Here is a 14,176-nt window from a genome sequence, read left to right on the forward strand (position 1 = left end):
CCCTTTTTAAAGTCTATTTTAGGTAATATATGCCTTCAAAATGCAGCATAAAAATCCGGGCAGCATGTGACAGAAGAGGTGTTAATTTATCAACATCATGTAAGCTTAACATCATTTCATAAAAAAAAAAAAGTAAAATAAAATAAACAAAAATCTATGTCATGCAGAACTATTGTATTTATATTTAGGGCTTTCCAATGTACATTAAAACAGTTCTAACTGTGAGAATTAAAAAACACCAACGGACCAAATCTTGATTTAAATGGTTAGTAATGGAGTTAAAAAAAAATGTGTACTGGGATTTTTTGGGGTTCTGACACTTTTGGATAATTGAATTTGCCCCTGGTCAAATTGACCCAGGAACATTATTGCTGTTCCTGAGAAATTAACATGACAGGATGGTCAATAAGGGATTAAGATTTCAAAATGTAATTTTCCAACAAAATAAACGAGACAAAAAAGCATCATGCATAGGCTCATTTAGTTGCTTTAAAAGCTTCTGTGGTAAACTTTCTGTTTGTGCTGATTTTGGTGCCCCATGTGGACAAAACAGCAAAGGCCTTTGTTTAGTCTCTTTGCAGATCTTTTCTTGTATGTGTAATAATATTTTTTTAATGAAAAAATGTATATTATTTTATTTTAACCAACATATCACTCATTGTAAATCTTTCTTTTAAAAATAGTTCAACAGAGGCTGCTTTGGCAGGTGTGTTGCAGCCTTAGACTGTATAAAATACGGACGTAGTATCCATGACGTCACCTATCTGTTCCTGAGCGCTGTTTTGAAGCCAATCGACGGCGGCAGCCATATTGGAAATGCAGAACTCAACCAGGCAGACTGTGACCTATAGAGGCGGGGTTTGAGCCTCCTAGCCAACAGACATGTGTTCCTGTCCGGGAGTCAAGTCAGTCATGTCCTTATTTGGGCAAAAACTCATAATCTTAATATCTTCTGAACCGTCGCGTTAGAAACAAATTCACCCCTGTACAGTGTGTGCTGATAGAGAGATTAGCTATGTAGAGCCAAGCCGTTTTTTGAACCAGGCTGTAAACATGTTTATTAATGCTGCAAAGATCGTCCTTTTCCCATTCATGCCTATGTGTTTTCCAGTGTTTCTGCAGCCAGCCTCAAGCGGATTCTCGATGAATTGCAGTTAAAAACACTTCTGCATGGGCTTCATAGAGGTTGCCGCTTGGTTGTAGCCCACTTTATCTGACACTTAGTACCCACTGCAATGGTTACAAGCATTTAAAATCGCTTTATGGAAACAACCAATCTGACTGCTGATGGTTTTGGGTTATATAGATGAATCAGTAATCATTTTAGCTTGTTATATGACCACCTCAAAACTCCTCCCATGAGTCTAAAATAGAGGTTTTTCAGCTATCTAACCCTATACAATAAAATAATAAATAAATAGATAACTTCTGACAACAGCAAACATTGCTTCGGTTCCGTTGACAGACGGGATGGTTGGGTTTGCCATAAGACGAGGTCTAGCATGGCAGCATGATGCAGTATCCACACTGTTATGGATGCATTCCTTGAAAAGTCAAATCTCTGTAATACCTCAGAGTACAGGTGTGACATACAATTGCATAAATGATTATTTAATATGAATACAAGCACAACATGACATATATTCAAATGGCTCAGTTCCTGGGGAGGAAGTATCCAGCTCAGACCACAATGCATTGACCTCATCTTAATGTAGTTAATGGTTGACTTCAGTCGACTAAAATTAAAATAAGGTTAGCCATTACCTCAGAACGTAAGGAAAGGGTGAAACAGTGTTTAGCCTTCTCACTTATCCAGTATCACGTCCCACAATTCAGTTTTTACACAACACCACTTTATAACATTGTTAAATCACTCTGAAATAGCAGTTCATTTTTATTACCACTACTCTTACTACCACATCATATTAGCTACAACAATAGCCTAGGTTAGTAGGAGAGACAGGGTTGTTTGTGGTACTGTCAGAGGCACCAGTCATTACCACTAATAGACATGAACAGAGTGTGAAAGATAGACTTCCTCTGAATGAATTCTAGGTTGCATGCCACAGTTCAAGTTATAGAAGGAGAAGAAGACTATTAGCCAAAGCATAGAGGACTGTGTTTCACATAGAATCTCTATTTTCATTTCATCATCCATGCATGTTTTCTATGTTGGACCTGAAAAATGTCAAATATATCATACAACAGCAGGAAATCAGATGGACTATTTTATTTATTCATTTATTTTAAAGTTATATATTTTGGGCTTTTGGTCTTTATGATAGGACAGCTGAAGAGAGACAGGAAATGTGGGGAGGGGGTCAGACATGCAGTACATGGTAGTGGTCAGGAGTCGAACAGGCAACCTCTGCGACGAGGACTATAGCCTCTGTATGTGGGGCGCTTAGACTGCTAGGCCACCAGCACCCCGTAAGACTTTTTTACTTTTGAATGGAGAATAATCCAACGGCAACCTCCGGTCTTAAAATATGAAGCCAATGCGGAAGAGTTACAAACTGCAGTTCATCGAGCATCAGCTTGAGGCTGGCTGCAGAAACTGTGTAAACGAAATACACGCCCATTCAAAAAAAGACGTTCTTTGCAGCAAGAATAAACATTTTTACAGCCTGTTTCAAAAAACTATTTAGATCTGAATAGCTAATTTGTCTATCGGCACACACTGTACGGGGGGATTAATTTTGTAATGCTTGTTACCTTTAAAGTGTCGTATCTTGACCGTCCGTGATGTGTAGATGTACAGATCTGTTGTTTCCCTGATGGCTGTTCAAAACAGCCTTATACAGTATAAGTATGAGTGCTGGTGACATACTACACACACACATCACAAACTTGTCTTAACATCAGATCTTCTTTAGCACTGGCCCCCAGCTCTATTGACCTAGGGGTCACACAAACTTATCATAACATTCCTGGCATTCTGAAACAACATTAACTTTGTACGTCTTTGTGAGCTTTATTCCGGCCTTCGGTGAGCTTTGCAAAGCTCACCAAAGAGTGAAGATCCAGCATGGTATTTCTTCTCTTCAGAGTATAAGATGACCAAATTGTTAAACCAATTCAACGATCTGTGAGACAAAGCAGAGAGCTTTTTACGACCTCTTGCTTCCTGGTCAGCTTCGTGACTTCTCACCCCCTGGTTGGCTCCTCAGCCATGCGAACAGATAAGAATATGCAAATCACAGAAGGTCTGGTGTGTGTGTGTCTTTCTAACCTTGTAATCAACACAGGAATAACACTCTATACACTAACACTATAATGTCTGTATTTTCCCATCTCATTAGCTTCAAAACAGGGTTTCAGAAACAGATGAGTGACGTCCATTATTTATACAGTCTATGAATATGATACAATCTAGCTAGCTAAAACCAGCTTCTGATCTTTTCAAAATAACACTTTCAATGTCAGGACTATGCAACAGACTTTTTAAAACTTAGTTTTGGTTAACATTGAACAATACTGCTGCTTTAGGTTGATAAATGTGGACACAGACAAAATTTCAATGTGTTAAAGTTGGCACACAAAGTGAACACACAAATTAATAAGCTTTGTGTAACCACCTTTCTAACATAGACTGTCTAAAACATGATGTAGTTTCAGTGACATCACTCATTGGTTTCTGAAACTGAGATTTGAACCCCAGTGGTGGTGGTTGCCATATTGGAAATGCTGCCTCAACCTAACTTTCAGGGGACCTAACATGTGGCAAAGGGGCAGAGTTGAGGCAGGCCTCTAGCCTCCTTGCTAACAGCTACAGTGTGCCTGCCTGTCAGTTAAGTCAGCTCTATAAAAAATGTCACCCCAAAAACAGAGAAATAAGCTACTCAGACCAAATCATCTTTATAAGGCTGTAAACATTTTTTTATTTTTTTCTGTAAAGATGAGCTTTTTAGAATGGGTATGTATGTGGCTTCTGGAGCTTTTGGAGCCAGCCTCAAGTGGACACTAGAGGAACTGGAGTTTTTAGCAATTCCAACTTGGTTTTATCTCCGAAGACCAGAGGTTGCTGCCCAGCAGCAATCTCCAGTCTAAAAATATGAGTCCAATGCGGAAGTGCTAAAAACTGCAGTTCATTGAGGATCCGCTTGAGCTTGGCTCCGGAAGTACCGGAAGTCACATACACATGAATGGGAAAAGCCGATCTTTACAGCAGAAATAAACATGTTTACAGCCTGGTACAAAAGACGAGTGTCGTCTGGATAGCTCATTTCTCGAATAACGCTGCAATTTCGAAGATATTGAGAGCTTCCAATGAGAGGCACAGCTGCCTGTGGGAACGCTGCAGCTGTTGGCTAGGAGGCTCAAACTCTGTCTCTTTACGCCACACTGGCTCGACAGCAGCAATATGGCTGCCACCGCCGATTGGCCTCAAAACAGCTCTTCAGAAACAGATGGGTGACGTCACGGATACTACATCCTTATTTTATACAGTCTATGGTTGCTGCTCAGTTTTGAACGTAAAATAAAATCTCCTTGAGGAAGCTTTGGATATTATTTTATGAAATGTAAGGTTAAGAATATCTGAATCTTTTGACTAAAGATTGTGCAGGTGTCATTTCAGCCATTTGTGGTGAGAGGACAGACTGCCAGTTGTACTCTAAAAGTAAGAAATGAGCAATAATAAAATGCAGTTGTGTTGTATCAGTTACATTTCAAATCTCAGTTCCTGTACTTTTTCTTAGGCAACCCAAGATGCTCAGCCAAGAACAATTCCCAGTAAATTCCTGTAAAACAAGAACATTCTTTGAATGTATTGTAATCAAGTTGATTTTCAGCCAGGTAGCATTTCCTTACAGCATCGATTCAAAAGACATAAATACAGAACATAATGCAGAAGCACATCAGCACTATTATTAACCTAAATTCTTCCACTGGCTTCATTTGCTCTTTAAATGAGTTCATCTCTTGTTCCACTTGCATCATACATGTCCCTCTCCACCTGAGAGTTGAAGGCTAATTTGCACATCTCATGGGACCGCCACCGTTTAGTCTAGACAAGTTAGTGACTTCCATCCGTCCCTGTGGCCTCGCAGGTAGAGAAGCGCTTGTCAGGGGGGTTTGACTCAAGGCAGTGAAATGTCTCTGTGGAGCACTTTTGCGTCTTCTCCGTTTCCAGTTACTATGGCATTATCGCTTAAGGCTAACCAACAAAAAGCATCAGGGGGCTGACAGGGTGCCATATGGGTACAGCAACACAAATCTTCAGTAGTATACTGAAAAAGGGATGCACTACACACATAGGGAGCTCTGTTTGAAATGTGTTTCTAAAATGGAAAGACAAGTAAACACATAGTTATGATAGTACAGCTTTCTAAGACAGAAATCTATAACCAAACACAACTTCTAGGACCAATGTAGTGAATGATTACATAGATTAAAAGACTATTTGATTTTTCTTTGATCTCTTCCCTTTTATCTCCTGATCCTTTGGCAATTATTGACATGGAGCATACTCAGTACATTCAAAGGTTATTCTCTCCTCCACCTCAGAATGTTACGTTCATATACTAAATTTTGTCATGACAACACGTTTTTTATTTTCATCTGACAAATTAAATTGTAGAAAAAAACACTACTGGTGAATTGCACTCTGTCGTGGCCACTAACCTCATACGTCAACAATTAGATGTCTGTCAACAGCAGCTGTGTAAACATGATAAAGCACATGACACAATGTTACCTGGCTTTAACATTTTTTTTATACAGAGGACACTCTGCCCTCGCTTTCTACCTGCTGCGAGGAGATTTATTATTATTTTAAAGCTTGTAAAATGTGTCATAGTCTACTGCACCTTGTCTGTTTAATTATATGTTTATTTGAACCTAATGCTTCTCTGCTTCAACCATAGACTATAAAATATGGACGTAGTATCCATGACGTCACCCATCTGTTTCTGAAGAGCTGTTTTGAGACCAATCGGCGGTGGCAGCCATATTGCTGCTGTCGAGCCAGTGTGACGTAATGAGGCGGAGTTTGAGTTTCCTAACCAATGTCGTATCTGGACCGCCCGTGATGTGTAGATGCAGAAGGAATCTTCGTGACACTGGCTTGCTTGTTTAGTAATGCATTTATTACAAGAAAACAATACCAGTATCGGACAAGCACAGCGGAATGCCTGAAAGACAGCTCTGCAAATCTGCTGACTCCCAGAATGCTGTTGACAAGCACCTTTTATAGGTCTGCGAACCAATAACATAGCCTACTACAAAGCCCAAACTTATCTTGATCTCTAGTTATCTACTATACCCTCCTGGGCTCTGCTAGCCTAAGGATTACAAACCTTGTCCATGCATGTCACTAAATTGGAAGCGGGTCTCAACCAAATTCCTTGAATGTTTGGGGCAACATAGGTTTCTCTTTGACTTGTTTTACGTCCGTTACTTATTTCCTATCAGATACTTCACCAACAGCTGCAGCGTTCCCACAGGCAGCTGTGCCTCTCATTGGAAGACTTGTAATCTCTCATCTTCGAAATTGCAGCGTTAGAAAAAAATTCCCCCCTACGGTGTGTGCCGATCGAGAAATGAGCGATCCAGACTACACTCATCTTTTGTACCAGGCTGTAAACATGTTTATTTCTGCTGTAAGGATCAGCTTTTTTTAATTGGTGTGTATGTGGTTTCTGGTACTTCCGGAGCCAGCCTCAAGCGGATCCTCGATTAACTGCAGATTTTAACACTTCCGCATTGGACTCATATTTTTAGACCAGAGGTTGACGTTTGGCTTCAACACAGTCAAATCCAGGAAGCAGCCAATCCTGGATTCCACATTTTACATAGTGACAAAATTGCACATAACCCCATTTCTCATGATTCAAAACCCTTTAACAACCTTCCCTTACATCTACTGCAAACTAAACTTAACTGAAAGAAATAAATACCCGCTCAATAAGTGAGGACATTCTAAATGTTGTGACTTCATCTTGCACAAAAAGGGTAGAAAGCATGTTTGCAAAGAAAGCAACTTCAAGCAACGTCTGAGTCTTCAAAGGTAATGTATTTAAAACTCTTTAACGTAATATTGAATAAATTGTTGTTTAGTGTCATTTTCTGTCTTTGCAATGTATGTTAACAAACTTTGTAGACTTATAACTTCAAACTGAGAGGCTCTCGTGCATTTTGCTAACGTTTGATCTTGACCCCACATGAAAGAGCTTCACGTGCCGCTTCATTCTTGACCAGCTGCATTTGCTTTTCATATCAACCTTGATGAAATGCTGGAGTTTAGATAAGCGATGTCATTATCAACAACCTTTCCTGCACGCGGCTCACCTGGTGTGTAAACTTGAAAACTTTAGAGAGAGAGAGAGAGAGAGAGAGAGAGAGAGAGAGAGAGAGAGAGAGAGAGAGAGAGAGAGAGAGAGAGAACGAGAGAGAGAGAGAACGAGAGAGAGAGAGAGAGAACTTTTGTGAGTTGACCTAGTGCTGATGAGGACAGTTAGCAGCAGAATGAAAGGGTGGGGAAAGCGGCTGTGTTTAGAGAGCAGGTGTACTTTATGGGGACTGGAGTAAAGTATCACGACTAGATTTCAGCAGTATGCAGTGGTGGACAAAGTACACAGCTTCATTACTTAAGTCAAAGTATAGACACTCCATGTCAAATATTACTCCGATACAAGTGAAAGTTGCTCTGTCAGATTATTACTTGAGTACCTGTGAAAGTTGCTCTGTCAGATTATTACTTGAGTACCTGCTTTTAAAAATATTTAAGTATTCAAAGTACTTCTTAAAGAATCTTAAAACGTTGTATTTTCAAAATACATAAATGCAGTCAAGACTACATAGGAGTACATTCTGTTACATTCTGTTTATCTAGAAAACATTACCTGAAATCTCTAAAAACTATACCATGGAATAAAAACAGAAACTAAGTTACTCCAAGCACAGACAACTTAGTTTGAAATGTTCATCTGAAATGAAACAAACGTTAAGTAGCTCAACACGCTTTCTCAGGTTGGACAGTGACTTTTTGTATTTTTGGGCAGAGTGGGAAACAGGGAGAACATTTCAAATGATACGTATCATTTCAAAAATCTCTAACACGGGCTGAAGATATGGTCATGGGCGCTAAGGTGGAGAATTATAACCATCATCACCACCTCTGAATGATATGCCTGATCTGGGTGAAATTTGCTCTGTGTATACAGGTACGACTAAACCACTGAGACAAACAGAACTACACAAACACATTTTACTGTCTTAGGGATCAGATTTCAGAAATTCATGAGCTGACTTCAAAGCTAAAGTAGTGAGTAACTAGAGCACTGATATAAATGTAGTGGAGTAAAAAGTACAATAACTGTCTTCTGAATGTAGTGGAGTAAAAGTAATAAGTTCCCCCAAAAAATAATACTCAAGTAAAGTACAGATACTCAAAAATGAACTTAAGTACAGTACTCAAGTACATTTACTTTGTTCCCGTCCACCACTGGCAGTATGTGAATGAATGTGGTGTCTGTGAAACCTACATTTAACATGTTCCAACTTGAAAGTTAAATGCTATATGTAACTCATTTATCACTCATTTAAAAATTGATTGAATTCAAATAATCAGCACCATATGTTACTAATCGGAGCACCATTATGTTAGTCATTAAAAGCTATATTGAATTAGAATAACTGTATTAAGAGGAAAGATCAACATGGGCAGAGGCCAAATCTGCCTCACTGACTGGAAAATGTGTAGTGAGCTATTTGTGGTTTTAACAGGAAATGTGGCCACGCTAATGAGAAATTAGCCTGTAACTGGACACCATTGATCACAAAAGCAGGGGTTCCTCTAACTGAATGCGGACTCCATTAAAAAGGGATTGTTACTAATGGGGGAGAGAGTGCAGAGAGAGGCATCTTTCTACGCCCACGACTAAAGATATAAAATCCTCTTCCATTTGTAATGGTTCAGTTCTTCTGAAGAACTGCTCATTGCTTTATGACTCTGTTAAGAAGAAATACAGTTCTCTGATTCAACTCTGCTGGACTCAACTGGAAACAGAAAAACACAGATAGATTAGAAATATTTAAGTGTTGTAGCCTTCAGGACCCGGACTTAGTCCATGTCTGGCCCCGGACTGGGTCCAGATTTCACACAAAAAGAATCAAAATGAAATGAGTACTGTCGTATATTGACAGCCCGTGATGTGTAGATGCAGAAGGAACTTCGTGACACTGGCTTGCTTTGAGAGTAATAGGTTTATTACAGGAAAACAACACCAGCATCGAACAAGCATTCTGGACTGCTCGGGAAGACGACTCAGCCAGATTGTGTCTCTCCTCGAAGGCTGTTAGACACGTCCTTTATATAGGTTTAAGTGAGGTCCACGGCGCACACACATTTCTCTTAACATCTGGTTTAAATCCAGTAGTGGACTTCAACTCTGTTGTTATGCATGCTAACTGTCACCGTAATTTATGCCAATGCTGGGCTCCAATCCTTGATGTAAGCGTGCTAATTGTCAGCGTAATTTACAGAACAGTAAAGGTGTCTCTGTCTGAACTTTCTGTGACCACTCCAAGCAGTAAAAACTGTATGTATTGTATAACTTCATGTGAGATACCTCAGTACACACAGAACATGAAGCAAACAGCTTGAGTTAACTGAGAAAGTTGATAATAGCTTTGTGATACCTGTTATTTCTAATTGGAGATTTGGGCTCAGTGGAGTCAGCTTTCTCAAAAAAAGCTTGGGTATCTTGAACTCGCTTTGTGGTATATTCCCCCAGCACAAGTAGTTTGGCTGTTATTTCTTTTATGTTTCTTAGTGTTATATCTGTTGCAGATGACTTTAACAATATGCTTTTAGTTATTTACAACTGAAATGACAAATTAAACATTCCATAATCCTTTTTTTGCGTAACCTATGGTATAGCGTACATATCTTTACTCCCTCCTGAGCAGATCAGTGAAATGTTTAAGTTTCTTAAACCCCTAATTGTCAGTAAGGTGAGCTGTGGTGACACAGGGAGCAGAACGGCTTGTACTATCTGATGAAACAGTGCTAAACATTCCCAGAGGTCACAAACAACATGTGGAGCCTGGAGACAAAATGCTCAAGCTGCAACACACAAGCACCTGCACCTGAATATGCCAACATACTGCCACAGAGAACAATATATGATGTGAACGTAATTCATTGATGACGTTCCATGTACTAAGGTAAGACTGCAGCGTGCAATGTGGATGTCTAACAGGTAAAGTCTGTTTCTTTTTTGTAAACATTCAATTCAGAGGTTCATGCAGTTCTTTTAGGTCCCTCAGCTGCAGCTCTCCATGCCATTAACAGATACACTAAAACTATCCTTTAATGCAACACTCACACTCAAGCCAAGAGGCCCTCAACTTTACAGCACATCCAACAAGTCTCCTGTTATAGAGTTTCATCCATCCTATTTTGATGTTAAGATTGTATATTTTTGTATGTTGGTTGTGTATTTGACTTTAAATCTATCTCTCCTTATGACGTCTGATTTCAATTTCACTACTTGATTAAAAAGAGTCAATATTAACTGAGAGGTCTGAGCATTAAGCAGCGTTGGATTTCAAACTTTGAGCTATTGCTTCTAATCGGTTTTAAAGTGGGGATACTAGTTTGTATCGTGCAAGTTTGAAAAGATGAATGCCAAACTAATAATTAGTGGTTTAACGCGAGTGACAATGAAGGACGGTTTAACGGCAGGAATGGTGAGTGAGCTGTGAAGCTGCTGGGTGAGTCTCTTGGGTTTTTGTATTAGCAACAGAAATAATATGAGGATGGTTAGGATTCACAGTTTTGTTCTGCACATCACAAAGCAAAGAAGTTCAATAAAGCTGAGAGTGTCATAACGTTTTTGGGAAACTTTACAGAAAGATCTTAAAGTAAACATTTTTTTATCAAACTGTAATAAAATAGTCTTATGTTTGGTCTTTTAAGTGCACCTCTCATTATATCAGTTTGAATGTGGCTATGTTCTGTCTGCAGTTTGGCTGGTTGGTCCATAGTTGCTTTCAGAACATGTTTAATCCCACTGAGGGCACCGGCAGGCTGCACACTCTTGCACCAAGCTGTCAAGGCCAAGTTGACACTCCCCTCTGTTCTCTGGCTGATGAAATGTTCCTGTGGTATCATTAACAGAATCACATGGCAGCCAATAGCAGTAGGACAAGTTATGGTTCAGGGAGGGATGCTTTTCCCTTAGACAGCCATTCAAATGACTCCATGTGCTGCAACCTCGATGGATCAACAGTAGCAATGCCCTCAATTATTTGCAAACCAAATTTCCCTTTTTCCCCATTCCCATTTGCCTTGGATATGGTGAAAAAGGAGATAAACCAAGTTAAAAAATAACTAACAGGAGAGAAAATAAAACAAAAAAGGTTGATCTGTGAGATGATAATGATGGAGGAAGGGTTTGCTCTTTTATTGAATTAGTTAGTATGTGGTAATAAATTACAGTTTAATGACAAAGAGAAACTAATGACTGATTCACCAGTGATGCATGTGATCAGAATGTCATCTGTGTATTTTAAGAGTGCAACAAAACAACAAAAGGTGTGTTCCTGCCAAGAGAAATTTAATTAGCAGCTTTATACCAACAGTGCCGTAGATAGTCTGACCCCGTTTCACAAGCCTAACATTTTAAACTGTCTGGATAATGTTTGTGTATCCACTCTGACCTCTTACAAAGGACAAAGTGCTGTGTGCTGTGTACTCTTTGTCCAACTTTGTAATATTACATAAGAGACGTTAATCCAACATCATCGCCTATTGCCTAAACTCTGTCCCTGTCAGTTTGTTACAGCTAAGACACTTTTCAGGGTTTGCACCCTCTCATTAGAATAAACAAACCATTGGCAGGTTTAGGTTGACATTCTCTTGTCTGTCTTCTCTTGACACAATCCAGATGGTTACTTTTTACGCAGGGAGAAGATGGAAACTTTTCACAAAGATAAACATGTCTGACAGGGTGCGAACTGTGGCTTTCATCACTAAGAGACCTTTGGCTCATAGAGTCATGGTTAAAAAGCATGTTCTTAAATATCTCCAAGTCTCCTTAGTAGGCTTTATCTTTTAGAACATTCAAGCTAAACTGAGGTGACAAGAAATAGTGTCTGTTGTGATAAAAATAAGAATTGATGTTTGGTAAAATAAGTCAATGATGATATAACATAGAGCTATTGAGCATGTGCAGTCAATACGTCAGCTGACAGTTTTTGTGTTATGAATCCTGCAGTAAGGCCAGTCTGTTAACATGCCTTGCGGGAAGAATTTCCACGACATTGAATCTCATAATTAACCCCTGAGGAGCCATGACAGCTTCCACAGACTCAAATAGGAGAAATGTTGTTCACACTATGATGGGTGACTTCATAAAACATGCATTTACAGATTTTCAAGTGCCAAATATTGAGTTTTCTCAAGTACATCTCCCTTAAGTCACCTCCCCTTGTCACAAATCCAGTTTATTTAAAAAAAACTAATTCCAAAAAAGATTGGACACTGTGCAAAATGTTATAAAAAAAAGAGGAAATCATTCAAACCCTACATGTTTTGAAAAAAGTGTAAAGTGTAATAGTGCAAAGAAAACATGTACAAAGTTGAAACTGAACATTTTTTATCGTTTTATGGAAAATATACACAGGTTTTAAATTTGATGCCAGTAACACATTTTAAAAAATTGGGCCACGGGTATGTTTACCATTGTGTTGCATCACATCTGCCTTTATCAACACTGCAAATGTTTGTGAAGTGGTGAGAACAGTTTCTGGAGCTTGAAAGTGAAATGTCCTATTCTTGCCTAGCGTAGGATTTGAGCTGCTGTACAGTTCAGGGTTTCTATTGACGCATTTTGTTTAATGATGTGCCAAATGTTTTCACTGGGTGACAAGTCAGGACGCAGGCAGTACAGTTTAGCACCCAGACTTTTCTAGTACAGAGCCATGCTGTTGTAATATGTGAGTGTGGTCTGGCATTGTCTTGCTGGAATATGCAAGGTCTTCTCTGAAAAATGGGATTGTATGGATGGCAGAATAGGTTGCTCCAAAACCTGTTAGTTAAGCATTAAAGTCGCCTTCTTTGTGTTTAAAGACAATGTTTTTTGGAAGTGATTTTGTTTGGAGCCCATGCAGTGATTTTCACCACAGAGTCATGTCTGTTTATGATGTATTGTCGCCTGAGGGCCTGGAGATCAAGCCAATCAGTATATGTTTTCCGCCTTGCCCTTTTTGTACAGAGATTTATCCTGATTCTTTGAGTCTTTTATTGATATAATGAGCTATTGATGATGAAATCCCCAAATTCTTTCCTTTTTTTTTGCTCAGGAACGTTATTCTGACATTGTTGAATTATTTTCTCATGCAGTCTCTCACAGAGTGGTGGACCTGGTGCCCTCTTAACAACAGAGAAACTCCGCCTCACTGGTATGCCCTTTTGTACCCAGTCATGTTACAAACCTGTTCCAACTCAACCTAATTAGTTGGGAGATGTTCCTTAAGGTGTGTCTTTTTTGGCATGATGCAACATTTTCAGTGTTTGTTGTCCCTCTTCTGAACTATTATGAAACATGTTGCGAGCATTAAATTTAAATGAGCATATATTTATCCTAAAACAGTCAAATATTTCAGTTTCAATAATTTTGCAAGGCTTTATGCTATTCAGAAAAGTAAATCAAGAAAAAAAGAAAAATACAAACACAGTAATCTTTTACCTTCTAACTTTGACACGCACAGAACCTATTAAACCATCACATGGCAAATCAAGCATGTCAAGACTTATAGCCTTGGAGTAAACATATCTAGTTTGGCAAGCAGGAACATCCTCACCCTTGAATAAGTTTCTTGTATTTACTTAGAGAAGTTTGTCAAATCACAGAACTTCCCCCATACCTGACATATTTTTGCTGAAAGGCCGTGGAAAAGCTGTATTTAAAAGAACAAGCAGTTAGGGAAATTCAGAGGTACCTAGCCTTAAATCTGAAGAGCCAAGTAAAGCAGTAGCATAAACAGGTTTGTCAAACAGTTACCACAATGCTGGCTCTGTTTCTTTGCCAATTTCCTTTTGTAGAATTTTTTAGAATTATAATGTGAGCTGCGAGTTAGAATCTTCAGTAAAGAAAAAAAGTGTTTTTCTGGGATTAACAGTCTGTCCGAAAACAGAAGGAATTTAAGCAACAAGTTTGGCTGATGG

The sequence above is a fragment of the Notolabrus celidotus genome, chromosome 6 (assembly GCF_009762535.1).
Source record: "Notolabrus celidotus isolate fNotCel1 chromosome 6, fNotCel1.pri, whole genome shotgun sequence".
NCBI lineage: Eukaryota > Metazoa > Chordata > Actinopteri > Labriformes > Labridae > Notolabrus > Notolabrus celidotus.